General features: G+C 39.0%; 1 long non-coding RNA gene across 2 annotated transcripts in view; it reads left to right on the top strand.

The window, feature by feature from the left end:
• Positions 1–1,571: 1,571 nt before the first annotated feature.
• The window catches only part of LOC115612840, a 55,488-nt gene continuing 32,324 nt past the window's right edge, over positions 1,572–24,735 (top strand). The window contains exons 1-2 of one of the 2 annotated variants that reach the window (XR_003993176.1): positions 1,590–7,789; positions 8,244–8,387. This is a non-coding gene — a long non-coding RNA (uncharacterized LOC115612840). Of the gene's footprint in view, positions 8,388–24,735 lie in introns of both variants that reach the window. The other variant, XR_003993175.1, reaches the window with a different exon arrangement.

Here is a 24,735-nt window from a genome sequence, read left to right as displayed (position 1 = left end):
ATATTTTTCTTACTAATACAAATATCTCTTCTTTTGACAGAATACTTTAACATCAACAGCTAACGGGTATAATTTTGTAAATCACAACTTACACTGTATTGTAGCAGGCTTGGGCTCAAAAGCAGATGCATTGCACCTACAAATTTCTCCCTCCCAAAAAAAAATTTAGTTTTGTTTTGTTTTTTTTTACCCTTTTTGTCATTAACTTTTGTGTTCAGGATTATTAGTATTTTGGTACTGCAAGAACATCTGATATCATGAGTCATGGACCAAGCCCTCATTGTCCTATTGTTAGTTATTGTTTTTCTTACCTCTTTATTTCTTCTGTACAGTGCAAGTATACCTGTGAGAAAGTGGTCATATAATTTTTGTTCTATACTTTAAGAGCTTTTGTAATATGAAGCTTTAGATCTAGAATTAGAATTGTGTGGGATGCTGTATGCACAAGAGAATGATAGAATGCCAGGTAGTTTACAATGATATACTGTGAATTTCACTATTTTTTAAACTGAATGTGAGATGAAAGATCTCATATCTCTCATAGATAGATGCAATTAGAGCGACAATTTGTATGTCAGGCTCCTTGCTCGTGTCATTTAAAATAGCTGAAATGCAGTGTTGCCACTCCCTCCTTCCATCCGCTGAAATGAGGCTTATACTGGAAATGCTGACAAGACCCTTATCTTTTGAGATGGCACCATGCACAGCTTTAAATACTGGTTAAAATGTTAATGTGTTATCTGAAGGATATTTTTTCCGCATGTAGGCAGCTCAGGATAGAGTTTCAGTAATAAGTTTAACAAGTTCAGGGAAAAGACACAGTGTGCTTATGTGAGTATTATAATGATTGACATTTTTGCAAACAGCATGTGATAAGTGGTGCAATTTTATTTTCAAAGTTTAATCAATAGAGAGCTCTTTGATATTGCCACGTACTTTTCAGATAGATGCTTCCTTGAGATGACAGCAAAACAACTTCTCTATTGGGGTGTGTTTATGTTTAGGGTTTAATCAGTCTGCTTTAGTGATTGTCATTGATTTTGATATTCCAAAAAATAAATAGAAGATATAAAATAATTATGCTTCATGGTGGCATCCCGCTGCTGCTAGCCTGGGTCATCTGGATTTACAAAGGGTTAAAAGAGTGCAAAGTCCATCACTGTGTTGAGTACAAGAGCATGGGGTATGTACCCGCTTATTTTCATGCATTTGAAAACCCATACCAGCAGTTGCATAGGAAATTGAGATGGATCTTTGAGGGCTTGAGAAGGACTTTGTCAATGGCTTGTGTTAAATTTTGGGAGTGAACTTCCTCTCAAATAAGAGGAAATGGCATTCACCCCCACTACTGAGAGGCCAAAGCATTACACTGCAGTCCCTTTGAGTAATTTTGATTCACATGGATAGGCAGAAGTGGCGGAAGCTCTTGTGTGAGAATGAACATCCACCTAGTCCAAAACCCCCAGGATGGTTCCTTCGGTGGGCCCCAGCACCAGTACTAGTGCTCTTTGGGGAGGCTGAGAGGAGCAGAGCATCTCTTCCCCCTCTCTGGGGCATTTCAAGCCAGCACAGAGGACTTTGGAGAGGTGCCTGCTGCTCTGGGTAAGCTTTGTGCTTGCTGAGAAGACTCTGATTGCCTGTGTCTCTTTTGTTCTTGAAAACAACAGCAGCAGTTGAAAGCTGAACTTTGAAAGATCATTTCACAAGCATTTGAAGGCAAGCCATGTCCACAAAGAGCTGTGGTGCCAGCCCAGCTTGTCCTCTGTATTGCAGCAGCCGGCACAGATTTGTGCTGGTCCCACAAAACTAGTCCCAGTGAAGCCTGCTTGGAACAGACAGTGTTAAAGATATATCAGATGTGGTAGCAAAAGGAGACACACTATGAACTTGGAGATGACCTTTGGCAGGGAACTCTCTCTGTCTCTCTCGTTCTTTCTAATAAAAATATAGTAACTGGTAGGCATTTGGGATACAAGGAAGCTGGAGCATTTCAGGTGACTTGACCTGAATTTAATGGACTGCCACTAGCACTGATGCAAAACCTCCAGTGATATCTGTGCCTGGCACCACAGCAGGCTATGACCGGGTTGGCATCAGGCTGGATCCTGATCTTGGCACAGAAATTCCTCTAGAGGCATGAGGGGTTACGGCAAGCTAACATCAGCGTAAGATCAGGGTTTATGTGTGCTGTACATACTAGATGAGTTGTTATAGGCACCTGTGAAAAAAAAAGGTCTTTGAAAATTTATCTATTATTTTCAACACTTTTTAATTGCAGCAAGAAGATACTGTTTCAACAGCCAGATACTGCAGCTTCAGCTGTAGTTCTGCTTATTTTCATACAGCCAAAACATTCAAGAGAATGACCTAATGAGAGCAAAGGGGGTTTTCTCCTTTTAATATAATTTTATTATGCAATATATGTGTGTGTGAATATATCTTGTGTAAATATATGCATATATGTATGTACATCTGTTTGTTTAAATAACGTGTTTTCCTTTGCTGTCCCTCGCCAACATCAATTTCTGTGCTGGCTTTGTAAATATGCTGTAGTGGCTGATTCTTTTGCATTCTTTGTGCTATCTTTGCTTGTGCTGAATAGCAGCCGACACTTTAATTGGGATGACTGAGCTGAGTGCGTTTGCCTTTGGAATTGGACACTTTTCAATGTTAAGAGAGGGTACCACAAACTGACTCTTCTGTCTTTATCCTCAATCAAAACTCCATTAAATCAGACCTGTAGCAAGGGACATTCTCCATTGCATCAAAATGCGTGGGAAAGGCTAGAGACTCACAGTTTTTAAGATTAATTAGATCCTGAAAAGGAGAATTAACTGAAGTTGTTTTCCCTATCTTTTTTTCCTATTTTTAAGTGCCTCTTTAATTACCTTCATCTCTGTTGGTCTATTCATATACACTTTTCCCCTTATAGGAAAAATACTGTGTACTTTTGAGTTTATTAAAAACCTTTTTGGTAGACAGATTCTAATAATTCCTATTTTAAACAAAAATGTACAGTGCTGTTAACATTCTGTTAAAATTTGCGCATCAGATCTCCCTATATATTAATATAAGCTGTGCAGTTAATCTTTATTTATTTTTAACTGAATGCTAGTATTATTCACTGCTTAGGCACTAAATGAGAATTTGGTTTTCAGCTGGCTAGCTTATGTTTGGAAAATAAAGGAGGGAATAGTTATGGGCATGACCACTCAAAAATTCTTTGGTGGGGGTGGCGGTTTCAGCAACCAAGGCTCTTTTCAGGCTGTGGACTCTGCTGTTGATTCAAACAGGTAAATGATCTTCTTTTCAACTCTGTTTGGAAGGTTGCCTTTGGCTGCGTGAAATTATGCTTCTTGTATCAATATAGGAACAATAGTTAAGTGACCTGCCCATGTGCCAGTAGAAAAATCACTTCTATGATGCCAAAACAGCTCTCAAAGCCTGTCTAATACTGCCAGCAGAAGTCTCTTGTAGGAGACCATGCAAGGTTTGAGGCAGTAGAAAACTGTTGGCTGGAGTCTGTCTTATAACTTCTTTTGCATATATCTCCAAACTTCTTTCATATATATCCCCAAACTTCTTTCATCTTTGTGTGGCTGAAAATAGAGCTATTTTTCTTGCTTACCCTTCTAATGTCAGTATACTTGAAGAATGGAATGGAATGTAGGAGGGAGACATCATCTTGTTCTTGTACTCAATTTTAGTTGAATTGATTTTGCAGAGGAGGAAAGTTGCATACGTAGTCCTCCTCCCCATTCCAGGTTTCCTTGTGATACATTCACTTCCAGCCCTTTCCCCCACATCCCTTTGAAAAGTACTGTGTATTCAGTTCCCTAAACCCTTAGCAATAATCCAGGTGTATGAGGTAGCTTGAGTAAATCTGAGAAAGGCACTATAATTTCAACAGTCATATAGCTCCTCATTGTAATGAAGTTCCTTGCTCCTTGTTAGATTAAAGCAGTTTTCTGTGTCTACTGCTGCTGTAAAACACACTTCAGTCATGAATAAGAAATGTTCTCTATGGATTGCAGAATTTTCTTCTTGATCCTTTTTTTTTCTTTCCTGTTCCTGTGATCTCTTTCTTCTCATCTTAGTTCTAGATTTGAGATCTGTTGTACTTAATGTAAGATGCCTGGCAAGAGCAGGACTGAACAGAGACTGACAAGATAGATAGACTTCGATCAATCAAGTTACAAAAAGAAGAGTAATCAAACTAGAAGAGGCACAGAGGGAGGACTGCTGTGGGAATGCAAAAGAAAAATGGGGTGAAGTCCATTTTAAGAACACAGTTTGAAGATCCTGTAGTTATCAGAAATAATCAAATGCTGGAACTGGAAGCCATGTCAGTGTGAACAGTGCTGAAACTAATTGTCCTGGTGTGATGCTGAGGTCAGCTGATGTCTCCATGGTGTTTATGAGCTACTGCATGCTACTGGCACTTTGCTTTGTTTCTTGGAATAGATTGAGGATCTCTGCAGCATATGGCAGAAGGGTGGTCATGGCATTGTTCTCTCTTTTGTATATATTGAGCTGTTGAAAACCAGAAGATGCCAATGCTTCTCTTGTTGCTACCACTACTAGAGCTGGAAGTTTCATTTTACCATTCTAGCCTATGTTTTGCAACCACACAAAGAGGCAGACTGAAAGGCTCTTCTGAGCATGTAAGACTTCAGTCCCCTGTATTGTGTTGTGATCAGCTTTGCTTTGGGTCCTTAGAGTCAAATGCTAAGTAGCTACAAAGAATTTGCAAACAGGGTCAGTGCATGGTTCTGCTGCAGTGTTTCTTTCACACTAAAGCATTTCACACCTGATGTCATCTAAATGTTCTTCAACACACCCTCATTTGACACATCCTCAGGCATCCGGGAACATCTGGAAAGATACTGATTTCAGCTGACTTACAGTGCACTCTCAAATCTTGGCATTCTTGTTTGCATAGGTTTGGGGTTCTGCCATGTCAAAGCAGACAGGCATCGGTTGACACAAACAGATACAGATTCACTAGAGGTACAAAGCAGTGAGGTAGAGGTATTCATAATTAACTAACTAGTGGCTTTTAATGGAAACTGAGCCATGGATTCCCCCTGTGGCTTTGAAACTGCCAACAAAACAAAGTGCCAGGCTTTTTTGACACTTACTGCAGTACTACAGTGCAGTGCCCAGTGCCAAGTAACCTTGGCTATGGCTCAGATGCCCCTTGTTCTAGACATTGGAAAACACAGAAGAAGATGGTCATTGCCCCAAGTGTAACTAGCAAGTGAAACAGAGATTCCTTAATGTCATCAATATCAGAGCAGCCTCCAAAGAGGACAGTCTCCTTAGAAATATATACTTGTTTTTGCTGATGTTGGAAGACAAATTGTTTGGTTTCCATACAAGGGAGTGTCTGATCATGAGTCACTTTTATACAGAGAAAATCAAGATGCTTTATGAAATTGTTCAGTGTCAGAAGAAAGCCATTTTAACAGAGCTTAGCTAGTTGCAGATCTAAACCCATCCTTTTCTGGCATCTCCTGAAAGTAGTATATTACCTTGCTAATAGGTAAAATGTCATCCAAGTAGATGAGCTGTGATAGGCAGCCAGGATACCACAGCTAGGTCCCTCAAATGTGTTTGTTGAGGCCAAAGCTCCTGGAAGGCAGAGTAATAGATGTGCTGTATCCCTGTCTTCTGAGGCTACCACTTGCAGATTGGATAGACTGGATCTGCCTTGCCTTTATCAGAGTTAGCTCAATGAAGATAGAATTTGCAGCATGGGAGAATTCATCATGTAATTAAGTTACTGAAGTACAGAATAAGCAAAGCATTGGTATTATGTAGGTGTGGGTAAGAGTGTTGTGAGGCAAGACCCCAAGGCACTCACTGAATCTGAGCAGTTTGCTATACAGTTTAAAGAAAACTAAAGGTCCTAATTTCTGTTTGAAGTTATAGGCTGTTCCCAATATATTAAAATTCCTCCATCAAATTCTCTAGAAATAGTTCCGCATCCCTAGAACATACCATAGGACTTTGATTGCTGCGTGATCTTTTCAGAGATCCTGAGGGAACTAGCACATCTCCGTAAAAGCATGTAAAGGCTGTTCCTATACTGAGGCACAACTGGCTCTGCCTGCCATCTTCTGTGATATAGAGGACTCTGGCTGTAACAAAATCAAAGAAATTCCTGCCGCAGAGGTGGGAATGGGGAAGCATGGTATTGGGGGTACTACTATTCCCCATTAAGCTCCAACCTTGTCTTTTATCACCAGTGAAAATGTATTGTCTTACAGGTGAGTATCTCCATCCTGAAGGCCTCCTTCACTCAAGGAGTGAAACATCTATGTTATTACAGTAATTTTTTCCTTTTATAGTAGCTAACAAAGTTTTTTCAATCCCCTTTCTTTCTATTCAGACATATGAGGATATATGGCAGGTGAAGGCTTTTGAAATAGAGTACTATATACCCTGGAAACATGGGGGAACTTTTGCAGGTGTATGCACACACACCTCCTACACATACAGCCTTGTTTTTGCCCCTATGAAAAGAAACACTTTCCCAGAATTTGCGGTCAGCGTGTCCTGTTTGCATACATCACACATTCAGGGCATCAAACTGTGATCAGCAGTATAAGGCTGGAGAGGCCAGAAACCTGCTTTCTGCTGCAGAACATTGTGATAGGATGCAAGAAAACAAAAAACCCCTCTTGGAGACTGCTGAAGAGATCTATGCTATACAGGTAGTGCACACCATCCTCTCAGAGGCAACAGAATGCTTATGCAGTGGATGAGAGCCACCTTTTAAGGTAGATAGAGCCAAGCCAGGATCTACCAGGAGCATTTTGTGGTGTATTTATGTGTTCTGCTACTTCATTAGCAGTGCTTGGTGTAACTTCAGTGCTCTGACCCTTGATGGCCTGTGAGCATGAGGCTTCTTCCATTTTTTTGCCTTGTCTACTTCTTCCTGATAAAGTGGCCTGTAGCAGACACCCACCATCATGTCACCTACCATAAGCCGCCCTCTAATTGTGACCCATAACTTCCAGCTGGCCCATCGTATGTCCCAAGGCACAGCTCCATGCACCTCAGTTGCTCTCTCTCCTTGATGTCCTGGCCCATCCTTCCTGAAGAGCTGGTTCCATCCATGGCAGCTGACCCACTGCCCCGAGCTAGTGCATCTTGTTGCTGTGATCCCAGCCCAGGACCTCTAACACCTCCTATTTGTCCCTCTGCTGCATGCCGTAGCATTCAGGCACTTACTGGGAACTGTTATGGACCACTGTGAACCACCAGCGCTAAGGCGTTGGATCCTGCCCCAAGACCCCTGTCCCAGCAGCAGAGCAGGTGCAATGGAAGCCTACCAGCCCCATGAAGACTTCCTTGCACTTTCCAGTCGTAACAAACCACTTGACATGGAGGGGCAGATACCTCACTGATGGCTCAGAGGCACCTGCCCCAGCACCTCAGTTACAACATGCTGCACTTAGACGGCTATGTGAGCTGAGCTGCATTTTGGTGGTGCGTTTCCCAGGTGTACCAAGAGCACAGAATTTAGCAAAACCATGACCTGAACCCTCTGCATAGCACTTACTAGCAGCGGGCTCAGCCTTTGGTGCTGCGTGGTGCATACTAACGACTTGTTTTCTTTGTTCCAGGGCATGGGAACTGCATCTGTGCACGCTGGCATCCTTGTCCGTTCCTCACGTGGTATTTGGTATTTGGAGCCTGCAGCACAGCACCTTTGCCAGGCACACTGACTGTCAGTGCTTGGGGCTTTGGGGGAGCCCACAAGGGACCTGCAGAGATTTTGGTAGGTTACAGGTGATCACTTTTACAAGGGGGGAAAAAAGAAGAAACTATCACTTGTTCAGAAGACTGTTACAGGATTGGTGATATGTAAGATTTTGCTTTTCTTTTTCTTATTGTGCAGATACGTTTCCCATAACTTCTCTTTTGCCTTGAGGTGAGACAGGTTGCCGACTATGCTGGCAATATGATGCTGTGGAGCTGGCAGCCTTTCTTTTTCACAGTCCCACGCTAAATGCAGGGCAAGCAGGCAGGGGGAAAAAATCTGAAAAGGGAGAAAGTTGTGCCACTCTGTTTTCCCTTCCCCCATTTTCTGCCTGCTCTCTTCCTCAGGTCTTTTGCCATAGTACAAATGCAGGTAAAACCCTCTGAGTCTCAACTAGCAAAATCAAGAGAACCACAGGCGCAGTAAGTACTTATCAGCTCTAATTTCTCTTTTATCTCTCCCCCTAATCCAGACAAGTCTTACATGTTTTCTGCTCCATTCTTTGGGTCAAGAACACGCTGGTTAATAGCCAATTATTTCATACCCTAAGGAAGTTTTGGGAAAGAAGTTCCTGAGAAGACAACTTGTTTTAGGAAATCGGGCTAATATTCAGTAGGTGAGACATTTCCCTTTGCTTTCCTTCTTAATACTGTCCCATCCCACCGCAAGGCTGAATTTATTGCTATAATAGATATTGTTCAGACAGAGCATAATAGTTTTGCTGATTTTTATGTTTCTTCTATGCGAAAAGTGAAGGTTTAGCCGGAGCAGCATGGCAAAATTCCAGTTAGGTAATTAAATTCTGGTTACTGAAAACACCCCTTTTAAAATCTGTCCCAGAATACAGTCTGCTTTTCCTGTGAGCACTTTAAAAGGACTGATTCATTTTAACTTCACAGCTATCCAAATTCTGAAGCCTGCTGAAATTAGCCTTGACTGCCTAAACCAGAATGTGCAGTTCCACTTGAGGTATCAAAAGGTACATTTTTGCATGCTTCATTGTTGTATGAATTCTTGTTTAGATATAATTCACATAGACTCAACCTATGTAACAAATCAGTCAGATTCTGCTGACTAGCAGAAGTAAATTATTTGCACAGGAAAAGCAAATACTATTTAAAACTATATTTTTATTAACATGTAGAGTAGGCCATGAATAAATTCAATTTGTGCATCAAGGGCCATTTTGCACGTTCAAAAATACAATAGTGAAAAAAAAAGGCTGAAAGGTAATCTGAGGTGTGCAGTCTGGAAATGCAATCCAGAGCAGATGTTCCACAGTATAAATTACTGCAACTTTTTTTTTTTACTTGTGCTACTTTAATTTATTATTGTTTATTCACTTGATAGATGGCATTTAATTTCACTATGAGAGCTTCAGGATGAGTATTTGATGCTAATGGTTCGAATTTATTCCTGGGCAGAAAGCCAATGTGCCACAGCCATGTTCCACTTATGCCCTCCAAGCTACATTTAAGTGGCCTTCTGTTGCCCTTGAGGTGTGTTTTACACAGGAAGCTTAAAGCCTTATGCAGGCCTACAGCTTACTCACTGGAGCGAGGGAAAGATGGCTTTTCCTCTCTTCTGGTCTCTTCAGGAAGAAAATCAAATAATTGGATTACTGGCCCTTCAATTGTGCTCAGCACAGATGGTTCAAAATCCCATTGTATTGGACCTCTGAGATGAAATGTAATTGATAAAGGAAACAAATGTATTAAATTGGTCTAATATGTCAATAGTATGCTATTATCTGATTAAGGAATGGCTATGACTGGTCTTCCGAACAGCCAAATATATGTAAGCGGTCTGCTGCTGCTAGACTGGCCACATGAACAAAACAAATAAAACAAGAAAGGCCCACCCACAGGAGCCTACTAGAGGCACGAATTACTGCAGATTATCCTTTCTTGCTTATTTTTATCTCTGAAATAGAAAATCAAAGCAAACAGATCAATCCATTGCAGGGTTAAAATTAAAATTACTGAAGAATCTACGCATCATATGAAATATTTGGCCTGATAGAGTAGAACCTGAATGTTTTGTTCTACTTATACATTCATGTGCATTGACTTGAACTTTGAGTTTCCCACTCTGTTGTTTTTTGTTACTTGCACATATATTTTATGTATTTATTTAGGACTAAATTCTATTTGTTGCACTGTGGTTTTAAAACATAGTATCAGCTAAGACTGGGAGGAGCATCCTAACAGATTTTAGACTACTTTATTATTGTCATTATTCTGCATATTCACATGTGCATATAATGATCCAAAATATTTTGAGGCAAATCATTCAATTGTGCAAAATAAATAGGTCCATGTGAAAGTGTAACTGAGGTAAATCCCTGTTGTTTACACAGTGGAGAAAACTGTGAAGAAAACAGCCAAGGGTTTGATTCTTACATTTTATGTTAGACTGTTTTCTCGTCATGTTTCTTGTTAAAATCATTATCTTACTGTCCTTTTGTATTTATATGCCTACAGAGCAATAAACAGCTAGTGAAATGAGGCTGTCATCATGACTGTGTGTACATTTATTTCACTCCACAATTTTGATGAATACAGTCTGTGCTGGGAGCAGAGGGTTGTAACTTTAGGTGGTGTTAGTTGGTAGCTCTGGTGTTCAAGTGAATTTTTTGCTGGCCAAATATCTGAGTAAAAATTCCAATGACTTGGGTTTAGGATAGAGCCTCAGAACTGACTAATAGAATACACATTAAATTAGAACTGAGATACATTTTTGTAGCTTGTTGAGACTGTAGCACATATTTGTATTAATAAGATAATAAACGCATAATGGATGTGACACTTACCCACCTGAACATTTTCGAGTTAAAAAGATTGATAGACAATGCATTCCATTAGTTCTCCCTTTTACAACTAATAAACTTCCAGTTCAGTAAGTTATTACATGCCATTCCTCATCTCACAAATAGAACCCATAATTCAGTTTTTCCCAGAGCAGCACATTCTTTAAGTCTACAGGCTAAATTACCAGAGCACATTTTGTCAATAAAGCTTCTGTTTGGTGGGGGAAGGAGGGGACAGTTAAGCAAAGCAATATGAAATGCAAGCCATTTTTTGTGTCAGAGGTAATTTGTTTGCTTCAATATTGCTTTTATTCTATTTATACATTCGCTAAATGATTATTATTATGGAAAGCCCATGGTTAATCACTGCATTATGTTTAAAATGTTTTATATTTTGTTGCAGATTCTTACACTTGCAAATCTTTAGAGTTATCTCGAACAGTAAACTGTCCTTTTGTAATGAATCCTGGACAATCTATTAGTTCAGCTGTGCAATTACTGAAAGATAAAGGCTTTCTTCTGTAAGCAGTGGGAAAGCCATAGAAGCAAACAAAAATCATCCATATTCTGCAGTCCTCCACCAGAAGACTTGATGCTTCCTGAGCCAGAATTGCCCAGTGCAGATGCAGGCAGCCAGTGAAACCTTCTGCATGGGAAGTTATATGAGACTAATTTGTGTCCTATACCAAGTTCCTAACACTGCCTTTCTCACCACGGCTTGAAGTGGGATTACTGTGCTCTATGTTGAGTATAATATATATATATATCTATTTGTAAAAAATACAACCTAGTGATAAAATGTTTGCCTAGAGAATAGGATAGAGCAGTCCAGCTCTTCGCAGCTTGCAGTGATTTAGAACCATTTCCGCTGTCCAGAAAAACAGGCAATTGTGATGGGGAGAAAAATGCAGTTTACCCTTCGCTCTCCCAGCCCTGGCAGTTAGGTGGATGCTCAGGTAAGGGTCCCAATGGGTTGTAACTAATCTCCCCCATGAGACAGCAATCTGTGAGGAGGGAGTGAGGGTGAGTGCTGGAAGGGGAAGCAGGGCAAAGGGGCCATATAGCAGTATGTTTAGCTCTGTTTTGGGGTTGAGGAGGCAGACCCTGCAAAGCTTTGCAGTGCCTTCCTTGTGGAGGAGTTGCTATAACCCTGGGGAGACTCAGAGCCTGCCTTCTTCCCTCATCTCCCCCTCTTCTGATTGAAACCTGCCTGCTTTTTTCCTCTCAGTGGAAATTAGCAGCCGTGAGCAGTCATAATTTTCAGCAGAGGGAGAATAAGTCGTTCCCTGCCCCAGACTGTCCCAGGGGGTATGTGGTTTAATTTGCTGCAAGCATGCTAGCAATTAGAATCACCTATATAGAGGAATGGGCGCTAAGTCAGTGTTAGTCTGAATAACGAGAAGAATGAAAATGATTAGCACTGAACAGGAATATTCAAGCCTGGACACTACTGGGAGGGTGTGAATAAAATTTCAACTGGTCTGGATCTGTCCAAAGCAGCCTCACATTGCATTATGGTACTTTAATAACAGCTAGTTTGTCTTCTCATTAAATTTGTAGTTAACAAATGCACAGGCGATTGTTTTCAACTGAAGAAATAATGATGTCATTGGAAAACACTTTTTTAAAATGAAGAGTTGTAAATGACAATATAAGGGTGTTACTGTTCACAACAATTACAGACTGTGCATGAGGGAATAATGGAAAATGAAGTGGAGAAATGGGTCTTTTAAAAAATGGAAAATGTAGTAAATGAAAAGGGAGCAAAAAGTTTCTAATGGATCCTTTCCCCAGAGATTGCTCAGAGCAAGTCTTCTGCAGAACAACCAATCTTTGATGGAGAAGCAATTAGTGTATGTTCAGTCTCTGCAACAGTCCCTCACAGCTACAGCGGAGTATATGTCTGTGGAACCAGTTGTTGCTCTCTCTTGGGCTGCATATCCATGCAGACTTGGAACCCTGCTTAGAATACATCCTGACTGCACGATATAGGAATCATGCTGCCTAGGCTATATTATTGCCTTAAGTTAACCTCTAAAGCCATGGCTGTTTAGACCATCATGGAAGTGAGTTGATAATGCTTTTGCCTTATCAAAGCATTTGTAGAATCAGATTTATCTAGATAGATAGCTAGATAGTGAAGTATTCTAACAGAGTTTCTTAATCTACTGTTACTCTTTGCTGTGATTGTAGCCTATGTAATTTGATTAGTCATTTATAACTTTCGTACATAACATATAAAAATAACCAGTGAGCTGAAAACACTGGAAATATTCACAAAAACCAGAAAAGCAGGCTGGGAGCTGTGGGCCTTCTGTGCACAGAAATTAGTAACTGCTAGCAGCTGGAATCTAGCCTTCAAACTTCTAGTAAGGAATAACTTCATTTATATGAGCTGACACCTCCTGAGAAGCCCTTTCACTGAATTACCTAGTACTTTTGAGCTCTTGCTTGATGTAAAAGAAAAAAAGGAAAAAAAAAAAAAAAAAGCTATTATCTTTAAGGTTGTTGGGTTTTTTATCAGGGAAAATTGTAATGAGAAAGTTTAATCAATGTTAAATTTTCTACTAATTAGGTGAAAGTGGTTTTTTCCTCTGCAAGCAGTTTCTGTTATCTGTCACTCCTGAACTAGTGGGTAGCATCCATGACTAGTGCTATCCTGCATTAAGTCTTTTTTCTTTTCTTTTTTTTTTTTTTTTTTTTCCAAAAAAATATCTAAGAAGGTATTGACTGCTAAAGCATTTGTATTCTGTGGGCACCATTGAAATAGACACTTGAGAGCTGCATGTTGTTTCTGTAGTTCCAGAACTGGAATAGATATGCTCAGCCTTCCTGCTATAATGTATGCTTTTTCAGTAGCAAGACAACTTATGATGCAAACCAATACATTTGACAACATAAGTGAGTGGTCTAGGTCACATCTAGTAACTTAAGTATGTATTCTTGCGTATTTATAAAAAAACCCCCAAAGCTAGTTAAGAGAACAACATTCATTCCTGGTATACTGGCTATTTTTACATGCTGGCTGTTTTTATTTTATAGGCCTATCATGAGCCGATATGGCAGTTACTTTTTCCTACTGGGTGAATAAATTACGAGTCCTGGAGCAGTGCTCAGTACACTAATTCTTGGCTGTAAGACCTATGAGATATGTTTAAACTGAATGATCCTCTACTTGAAGGAATGATGGCTTATTTTATAGCCCTCTTCTTGTTGACAGTAAACCATTGATACACACTGTGAAGACAAGGGCATGTTCACCATATTCTGAGTCTTGCATGTACTTTTGTCTGTGCTGTGGGACTCCTCACACCTCGTGTTCAGGACAACTAGTTCCTGTCATTAGTAGAGGATTTTTTTTCTCCAGTCTGTATTTTGAATATTAAAACTGTGACAATTTCTAGTTATGTTTGTGCCTCTCTTTAAAACTCGTATAAATATTTCATTCTCAAATCCATTTTTAAAGATGTTATTGTTCCCCCTAACAGCTTTTTCTCTGCCCAGAAAATGTTTTTCTTCTTTCAGACAGGCTCTACTCTTTTTACCTCCTATTTCCTCAGTCACCTTGTAAATGTAGAGCATTACTGAACAGAGAAAGCACAGCTTTTACACTATGTGACTTTGACAGTTGCACTTATTGTAATTTCTCTTCTCTCCTGTCCATCTTGAAAGATCCAACAATATTATTTTATCCATTATGTGACCTTCTTACTTGACATTCCTTTGTATTTGCTCTAAAGCCAGGCATGAAGAGTGGAACAAGGCTGAGATATATGGGAAAGGAGAGGCCAAGAGGCCAAGATTGTTCCACATAAATCACAAAGCAGATGTGTCTGGAAAGTTCTGGTTTGTAACACTGCATTAAAGACAACTGCATTGCATGTCTGTCAAAATGCTAAAGAATAACACACATGCTCATGACTTCTTCCTATGTTAAACTATCATTCATAAAAGCAAGATGACATATAACATTCTTTTATACTCATGCTGGATATTATGATTGAATAAAAACCCCACCCTCATTACCACTAAGCCCTGCCCTAGACTTTACTGGGTTTCTACTAATGAGTAGTATGCTTTATAATTTTGTGTAAGAAACTATTCTCGTGGATCTAAGTAAGTATATTGTCTAGGTGCTGATTTTATTTTCCTGTTGAATTTATTCTCCAGATTCTCTGGCCTTCAGTCAATGAATTGGCTGATTAAATTATTATCCCAATAATGACATTTGACACAATCTATGCCAGTTACCTATGTGACCTGCTAAGTAGGTTAATTGGGAATCCTAAATAATTATCAGCCACCTCATCTTGCTGACTGAGAGTTCCAAAAGAAATGAAACATAAAGATGCTGAAAGAGACATACAGGTTTTCATTTTAACTTCTGGATTGTTTCAAAGAACCCTTTTAACTAGTAGCTTATTAATAAAAGGCAGCAAATATTATGAACAGTTTGGTTGTATAAAAATATAGATGTTTTCTCTTGTGCATCATCATGGCTTCCTAGGAGAAAAAGAATTCTGTGGCATATTGCATAAACAGGTCCCTCTATTCTGCAAATTGCTTGTGTAAGTGAATTGTTGCATCCTAAGAGAGCAAGCTCAGAAGCAAGGAAAATTCAGGAAGTCAAAGTGATATTAGTGGTGACATTGCAAAAATCATATTTTAATGCTTTTCTGTGAAACCTTGAGAACTAGAATTTAACTTTATTGTTCCATGAAAGCTGCGATTCTTCTATTCCCATTTCTCAGGAACCAGAGGTAAGAAAAATAAATATTATGGTACCTGGTGACACTGACATTTATTGTGTATCTATCTAATCTTTTCTACCTTGTTCATTTCTGAAAAGCCACAATTATATTTCTTTCTGCCCTAGAAAATAGGAGATTGGAACTTAGAGGGGAAGCAGAATGGACTCTTAGGGATGAGAAGATGGGGAAAAATATGTAAGATTTAAACTCATAGTCTGTTCACAAGCTAATCAGTCAGCCCAAATTAGTGGTTCATAACCATGGACTTAGTCAGACTTCTCCCAAAGTCATTTCTATGCCCTGGCCAGAAATCCCACCAAAACTTAAGGCAGAAAGAACAATCAAAGAATCCATTTCCTGTTATCAGCAGTTAATGACTGCAACATAAAGTATCTTCACAGGGAAATTTTGGAGAGCCCTACGTGTACTCCTGAGGTGAGAGGAGGAGCTGCTCTGCCTTGTCCTTGGGCATGCTTGTGGCACAGCTGTCTGCCCTCGGCCCATCCTTCTCCACCGTGGCTCCTGCAGCCCACAAGCACTGGCACCACTAACTGAACCACATAAAGTAGTAAGTGCACAGTAATTTTGGCCAAGTTAAATCTGATTATATCACCTTTCACAAAGTATTTACAGTCTCCCAGAAATTAAAAGCTTGCAGAGTCCTGATATCACATTCCCACTGGCTGCCATTGTCATTCTTCTTCCTTTAGCCTCAGTGTGTTCAAAAATACGTTTCCATTTCTAAGCACATGCCATAATGGAAAGCAGAGTGTGCACTCTACCATGTCCAGAAAAACAGTTCTCTGAATAGATACCCATTTGACCTTTCAGTCAGTTGGCTTAAGGCTCTGGCACGGGGCAGTGTAATTCAAGAGAAGAATCCAGCTATGATGAAATCACTTAAACCTGAGACTGAGCAAAGCTCACGTGTTAAAACCAAACATACGCTCAAGTGTTTTTCTGGATCATAGCCATATTGAACTATAATGACCTAAACAGATTTACTCCCCAGACAAATTTACTCTTCCCTTTCCTCCTACCCACAAATACACTTGCACCTCAACCAATCATTTACTTCTCTTTCGATTTCTTGCATGCTACTTTTATGAAAACTTTATGGCTTGTTTAATGTCTTCTAAGCATGGCTTTATTTCCTCTCTTGATTTTCTCTACACTTCACCAACAAGGCTTTTTTATCCTTACCCAAAGGATTTAAATTTCACTGTACAAAATTAATCAAAGCAAAATGGTTAAGGCTTATTAAAGAAGTTCTGCTGTCTCTTTGTGTTCCTTCATCTTACCCTCCTTCCAATGAAAAGATGAAGAAGGTGCTGAGGATGCACCTTAGGTGAAACTACTGTCTACAAATGGTAAAAGTAATATCTTTCAGCTCTCTGCCTGTGGATTTTTTTGGCTGGTATATGGTCCTGATATGTAAAACTATAGGCATTTAGATGTCAGGTAGCAGGAAAGGAAAAAAAAATAAAAAGGTGTTACAGTAAAATATCAAAGAGCTAATGCCTTCGTGATAGTTATAAGGTCTTTTATTCCTTAAAAGTAGCACAGTTTTATAAATGTATCATACCTGATAGAAAATTAAGGGCTTCTTGATATTTTGGAAGTCATTACTCATTGCTTGTTGATTACGTAAGTGTTTTTGAATGAAGGAGCACTGTAAGGTCCTGTGAGAAGCTAAGCTGACATGACTTCTGTCTTTCCTTTTTATTACGATAGTCAATAGCTCAGTTGTAAGCAAGAGAATTGCTCTTTGTGACTGTATTGGACATTCTTTTTGGAGAGCTAGCTAAAATTTGAGAGGAGAAAAGCATTTCTGGAAAAAAAAAAACCCAACAACCCAGCATGCCAGACAAATCAATAATAAGTGGACAAAGTTGAATCTGAATCTTTTGGTTTGGGTTAGAACCTAAATCAAGACAGTATTGACTCTGTAAAGACTGTATTTTTAAGGGTGGCTATATCAAAATCAATACTGCCTTCTTGCTTGATTTGAAACCATCCATGCATTTGTGCAAGCAAATCCATTGTACAATTATATTTCTTTTTTTCAGCTAAAGTCTTCCATTTGGTATGTGTGATCTCTGTAGTATGGCTCTATGTAAATTAACAAAAGGTGGATTATATGTGATTATCTTACACCAGTGTTGTCTACTAATGACATTTATGAAGCAAATGAAATATCTGTGCAAATTCTTCAATGCATAAATTGTGTACAGCTCATATCTGTTAGTTCTTTACAAGCTGTTCACTGTTACCTCAGAAATAATTCTTTCACTTTCTGGAAAAAAAGCTTACATTGATCATCAGAATGTGAAAGCATAAACTGTAGGCATTAATGATCTAATGCTTTGCATTTATGCAGTTTCCCATCCAAGATTTTCTTATCGTATCCAGTCTATCCAATATTACATTATTTAAACGTACCACACCTTTGTGAAAGGTAGATGTTTGTAGGGCTCTGGGTGAGGCATGAATCTTGTGATCATGCACTTGGGCTGATCCTGACTGCTAGGAAAGCTCAGTAGGGCTTAACAGCTTAGGCATAGTTATATGGTTTCTGTTCAGAACTAGTTGTGTTGGCTATTTCAGAGTGAAAAGAGGCCTAATGAAAGCCTTTCTTTTTGTGCACCTGTTGCTATAGACGTGTCTTAAATAAATTTGAAAATGAGACTTATGTATCTTTGAACATTTTGAGTGGAGATGATGCGGTATTAGCTTGCTGTAAAGCTGCTCAAAAACCTGAATCTAGTCTCAAAAATTAAATGATCGAGCACACTGTCCCTAAGTCCCTTTCTCCTGCAGGTTTTAGAATGAAAAAGGATTGCTGGTATTTTGATTAACTGTTTTGTAGGGCAAACCCACTGCATTCCCAGTATGCTCATTATGCTAGAAAAATGTATCTATCACAGGTAACATTTCCTAGCTCCTAATGCCTCTCATTTTAGCTTGTGCTACCAGTCTTGTCTATCTCGTAAGTACTCTGTATGTGGTATTTATGAGATAATATCCAGGTATGATGTTTAATCTCTTAGCAAGAAAGAAAAAACACAATGCACTTACTCAGCAATTTCTTCTGAATAGTGCTTTGACAATCTGATTTTCCATCCCTTGACATGACCAAATTATTACTTCAGCAAAACTGGTAGCCTGCAGTGCCAACACACACACAGCTGAAGTGATAATAATAGTTTGTTTTACACATGCATACATATGCACATCCTCCAAATTACATTCTTAAGAATAGAGTTTAGAAAACCTATTTGATAACATGGGTGTGAAAAGGTGTTTTTGTACAATCAATAGACACATACTGTTTGATGCTTGATATTGATTGCATCTGCTTCTACAGGAGATAATGTATATTTAAGCATATAAAATAACTGTATTAAATACTAGCCCTGTGTTTCCAGTAAAATAGAAGTTAGTGGGGTTTTTTGGCCCATTTTAATGTCTCAGAGTTAACATCAAAATTCTTCCTGAGTTAGAAGAAATAAATTCACCCATCTGGTTAAAACATTCTCTATAGAACTGGTGAAATTCAACATTTAAATTGGTATACATTGTACAATATGGTTCACTGCAGCATGATAAAATGTTTAACGAAAGATACATAGAATACATGAATGCTTGAGGGACTGGAGATCACCTCAGTAATGTGTGCTTGTAATTATGGTTTAGGTAGGTTGTAAAGGTAGAAAAAAACAGAAGTGGTTCATAGATATATAATAATGAGGTTCAATAACAAAGCATTCATTGCAGATAGAGTAGGTCAGAAATGTAATGACCACATCTTTTCCTGGTGGATTGCTGTATAAACATTCCTGTGAGTATGCCATATCATGGGATGTGTCCACCAGGGTACTGGTGCAGAAACTCACTTCATAAAGAAAAATGCCCATTGCATGGGCAATCACCCTGTTTTCCCCACATCTTGCCTCTAAAACTGAAATCTGTTTGAGGAAAACTTCAATAAGAAGGCAGATTTGGTATCTGAGTCCTACAGAGCAAGGGGTTGGACAGAAGGAGCTCTTCAGCTTCCCATAGCTTCCTCTGCCCCATGCTGGATACCAGTTAGTGCCCCTGTACTGTCTCTACATTTTTTGGGGCCGCTTTTATAAGGCACATCAATGGATTGATCCTTGTTAAGAGTAGCCAGTCAGAAAGATCAGTTAACACACCGAAAGTAAGCAATTTCATAAAATGAATCAATTTGCACCACCAAAGTAAAGTAACTATTAAAATCTGATGGGCAATCTCACAGTTTGAGCTTGAAAAAAAATAGACCTTAAGAGGTCTGATACTGAACAGCAATAATTTCATTAAATAACAAAAAGCAATTGCTATATTTGTTTGCAGCTGAGAAATCCCTTTGATTCCTGAGAATATAAAACAAGCCCAATAACTAGCAAAGTACCTTTGCTGCGCTTTACATATACATAAACAATCTGGACTGACTAGGGCACTGTTTAGCTTTACATAACAGCCAATAAGAGTAGAAAATAGCTGTCATCCTAATGAATACGTTTTGACTACAATCAATTTCTTCATGTGAAGTCTGCATGGCAGATGAAGATCAAATTATGGGTACATAACAACCTGAGAAGCATAGTCCCATTAAAATATTTTGCCAATGTTCATAAACCAATGCTTCCCAGAACCCCATCCCTGTCAAGTAAATAACTTTTTGTTTCCTGTTAAATACAGAGAGTACAGGTTACTATGGTGATCGATGGAACACAGAATAAACTCTGAGTCATGATAACTGCCACATACCAGAGGAAAAAAATATCTGAACATTTAATGCAGTTTCAAGCTGGATCTCTGAAAAATATTTTGAGAATATAAAATGATTTGATAATGTCCAAAAAACACTATGTGAAGTACCACAAAAATGAAAACATTGGAGCAGTGTGCCCCTTCAAATGAAAGTGTTTCAGGCTCAAAACATTTTAAAACTCATGATCACAGACCTTAGGGGTTTTTGTATTTTTATTTTAATGAATGAAACAGAACTGTGACCACTTCGAAGAACTATAGAGAAATACTGTAGGCCACATTGTCATGCACGTACATCTTCATCTAGGTCGTAGACACCCTTGCCTTTGCCTGTCAGTGCCCAGTTGTTTTCAATCCCATTTACTCTGTATTTTATATTCAAAGGGCTGAATGGTTGACATTGGGTAGCCACCAAGCAGGGACTGCTTTGCTGCCAGAGTTTTGGAAGTTTCACTCTGTGGATAAGAAGGACACCTATGCTTTTACTTGCACTTACTGTTGACTTTGCATTACCAAGGCTTAAGAAAATAACGAAGAAGCATTTACGTCTCAGTAATCTACACTTTAATATATATAATTAGCACACCATTTTTTCAAATACATACAATGAATTTCACACCACAAAATTAAAAACAATGTTATTACTAGTCATTTCCAGGATTAGTCTCTACTCATGAAACACAACTTTGATTAATGTAGCTTTATCACAGTAGAAGTCACACCTTCCTGATGGTCTTCACAGTGTCATTGAAAGGGTTTCCAAGCAAGCAAGGTAATGCTAGAGCTAACACAACTGGGTGCACCTACAAAAAAGCCATTTGTTGTTGCATGGCTTTAAATTGAATGCTCCTCAGTACTACCTCAGAGCTACAAAATATCCATGAAATGAATTAAAATGAATTAAAACAGAAAGATCATAGAGTAGTTTGTATACTGACTTTCAGAACTCGGCTCTGCCAAGTCACCAGAATCTCTGTTTGGGTGCCTGTGGGCTCAAAAATGTATAAAGTCTTTCCCACAAGAGGATTAAAAGCAGGAGGTTTATAAGTTAGTAAGATCCAGAGCCCACAGCCTTCATCACTTGATGGTGTTACGGAGGGTGTTTCCTTCCCAGCTGAATCTTGTTTATCATTAGTATACAAGTTCTCAGCTGTATTTCAGATTCCCTCTTCCATATATCTACGATCGGGGGGAGACACAGACATAGATGGAAAGCGATAATATCTTTCACATTTCATATTACTGGCAGCCTTTCCCGAATTTCTTACAGGCTTCAGGACAATGCAAGAATAAAATCAGGATTTTTTTTTCTTAGAAAACATGCTGTAATTCAAACAAAAATGAATTCAGGAAAACCCTCTGATTTATGCATTAGATCAGACCTTGTAATCTAGCTGTATAATCTATGAACCCAGCAATTCAGAAGTAACAAATATCCTTGTTATTTTGCACGTCATTACATTCTGCACATGTCCATTACAAAACAGCTCTTATTTCATAACCTTTAACAAATTGGTGTCACTCTGGTGTCATTCTCTTAACCCATCACTTCTCCCTGCCATGGGTGCCTTTTGTCTTTAAAATGCCATATTAAATATCATCAGCATTTGCAATCTTCTGAACAGAATGTTTAAAATCGAAATAGTTGTGGACGCTAAAATGGAACTTGTTCAATGAAAATCTATATGGATGAACAATTACTTCAGTACCAGCTCTTCTCTAACCCAAATGTCATTCTACGTTATGGCCTGGCTGACATGACTGCATCACAACTGAGCCATAACCTCTAAAAGCACCAGCCATTTCAATTGTTAAAAAAATATGTATTTCCAACAAAATCCCCAAAATTTAGTTGCCCATTAGCAGCTTTTAATAAAGGGCTCTGTATTTTATGTGTGTGACTAATATCTGTGTATGACTAATAACTTTTGTGGCAACAGTATAATCATTCCTGCTAACTGTGGTTTTTGAATTGAAGAAACACCTGGATAATGGGGACCTGAAGAACTGCTGAGGCTAAGTCTCTTGTGGCTCACGAGCACCAGCCTTTTACGGGATGCATATGCTCCAGACTTGTGTAGATATAAATGCCTGTGTAATGCTCTGGCTTTGCCTCCCCAAGCTCTATTCTGCATAAATATTTATGCCTTCCTATTTTTACCTGGCATGATTGTGGAAAGCAAATGTAGTAAGGATACGAACATACCCACAAATGACTGAATTTTCATCTCAGAAAGCAATCTAGTAATTTTTCTTATGTTACTCCAACATTAGTAAAAGTTCAGGCAACAACTGTCACTTTTACCAAACTGTAGACAGAATATATACTTAAACCCTGGATTAAATTTTAAATCCAGGTCTTAGTTTTGCTACTAAGTTTTGTTCTCTGTTCTTCCAACTCTGCTGCTTAAATACAAGCTTTCCCATCTTTACAAGCAGCAGAGACTACACACATAAAGGACGGGAAAGCAATCAGGCACAATGGTAAGTCAGATGCTATGGCCATTAACAAAAATCTGGATCAGTTTGACCATAGCGTCTTCAGGGGCTGCTGTTATTAATCTTTCTTCTGAATTATGTTTGCTAGTACAAATTATAGGGGAAGAAAATTGTAAAGAATACTCATAAAGAACATTTGATGAGGCAAGGTGGTGCCCTAGTGAGAGATTTCAATAAGAGCGATTTCTTACCAGGGATAAGCTTCAAAGCAAAGGCTGTTCACACTGTTCCAGGTGGAGAAACTGATACTTTTTGGAAAGAACAAAAATCTACCAGCTGCTGAGACTTGAGCTCAAGGTGGGTTTGCTGTGAATGGAGATAAAGGTAGACAGACTGAAGTTTTTAAGCAGACCCGCTCAGCCTTTGTAGCTTTCTATGTCAGAGCAGACACTGACACAGGTCCAGGATGAAAACGTTTTAACAATGACTTTCCATGCAGGAACTTCAGTGTTAAAGTTGCACACACTCCCAGATGACTGTAAGGATAAAACGCAGATGCTGGAGCATCAGACTATGGCATTTAGCTGTCCTACCCAGAACACTGGATGTGTTCAGTATCACTCTTCCCTCGGTTGAGGATAAGTACCTGCCTCCTGCAGCCCTCTGGCTCTGCAGGCTGGCAGCCTGAGTGTTTACTTCTCCTGCCACATTGTCAGCCTTTCTGTCCAGCCTCCTCCCTCTTCCGAGCTCAAAGATCACAGGCTGCAATTCTGTCAGTACTTCACTAACTCAGGAAAGCCTGTAGCACCAAGACAAAAGGAATGGATTTTTGTTTCCCCAGTTGTTCAGTGTTGCTTCCTTGATGCACTTGGAGCGGGTTTTGTTCTAAAAGGCAACTTTGCTATCTGGCTGTGCACTGCTGGGTCTTCGGGAATCAGTGACAGCTGTTTCACTAGTGTTAGTCTGCTGAGGAGATACATTTTTAATATGAGTGTTAAGAATGCCTTTTTTGGTCTGCCTTGTTTGTAAGTCCCTGGAGACTTTTCTCACACATAAATATTTTCCTTATTTCTAACATGCGCTCCTTCAACAAGTACTTAAACTGTTGCCTACATTATGAATCCAAAATCATGCCCCAAGTTATTGTTAAGGCTCAGTATGGCCTGAAGCAGGGGGGTATCTCAATCAGTATTGGCAGTATCCTGAATCTTGTAGCTTAGGTATAACACAACAATCACTCCCCTCCTTATATCTGTACTTCCTTTTGTCTTTGATTGTTCTGTACCAAACTTTCTTAGGTAGCAAATGAATATTCTTTTCTTTCACCATTCCTAAGGTGCTTGAGACTGTATTCATCAGGAAGTCAGTAGATGCTATTAAGATTCTATACTGCATGTAGATGTTAAAGCCACCAGTTTCCTTGATACCAATAGACCTGAAGCAGAGATGATTCAGGAATGTCTGCCTGAGTCCAGTCTTCTTCCCTATTAGCACCCACACGTAAATATGATGAAGTGTCTTTCCTAGTATACAGGGTGGCTGACATATGGCCACATAGCACACTTGCTACTGTGCAGCCAATGTCCCAGAGTAAACCCAAAGAGTTCATTCTCTTTCATGCCTTCCCCACTATGTACGTACCACAGAAAACACCAAAGGAGCATCTTCATGGAGCAGTTGATGTGCTTTAAGCTTTCTCCTTAGCAACTCCTTAGCACTGTAGTGGAATGAATGCACTTAGGCCAGTTTTCTTTGGAGTGTCCTGAAGCCTTATTTTTGTACCTTGCAAATGCGTTAGCACAAATTCAGTATTTAGCCAAGTAAAGCAGAAAATTGTCCAGTTTGAATTTAGTTTGAAGCAACTCTTCTAACACCAAAAATCACCTGTAGTAAACTATCTCGAAATACCTAGGTGATTTGAAACTAGCCATTTCATCCCACTACTGACATTTGCAAAAAAAAAAAATCATTTTCTTTTTCCTTCTGGTACACAAATAACTGTTGTTGTATTTCACATTGTCTTGATCAAGAATAAATATTAATTCTCTAAAGTGTAATTTAAGTACCATTAGAGAAGTGCTATTAAAAATCCTATTAAAAATGATAGAAGTTCCAATTTATATTACCAATTTTAGAATGCTTAAATAAAAACATGCAAGTGCAACAACTGT

The sequence above is a fragment of the Strigops habroptila genome, chromosome 9 (genome assembly GCF_004027225.2).
Source record: "Strigops habroptila isolate Jane chromosome 9, bStrHab1.2.pri, whole genome shotgun sequence".
Classification (NCBI taxonomy): Eukaryota; Metazoa; Chordata; class Aves; order Psittaciformes; family Psittacidae; genus Strigops; species Strigops habroptila.
This window is presented reverse-complemented; position numbering and strand designations above follow the sequence as displayed.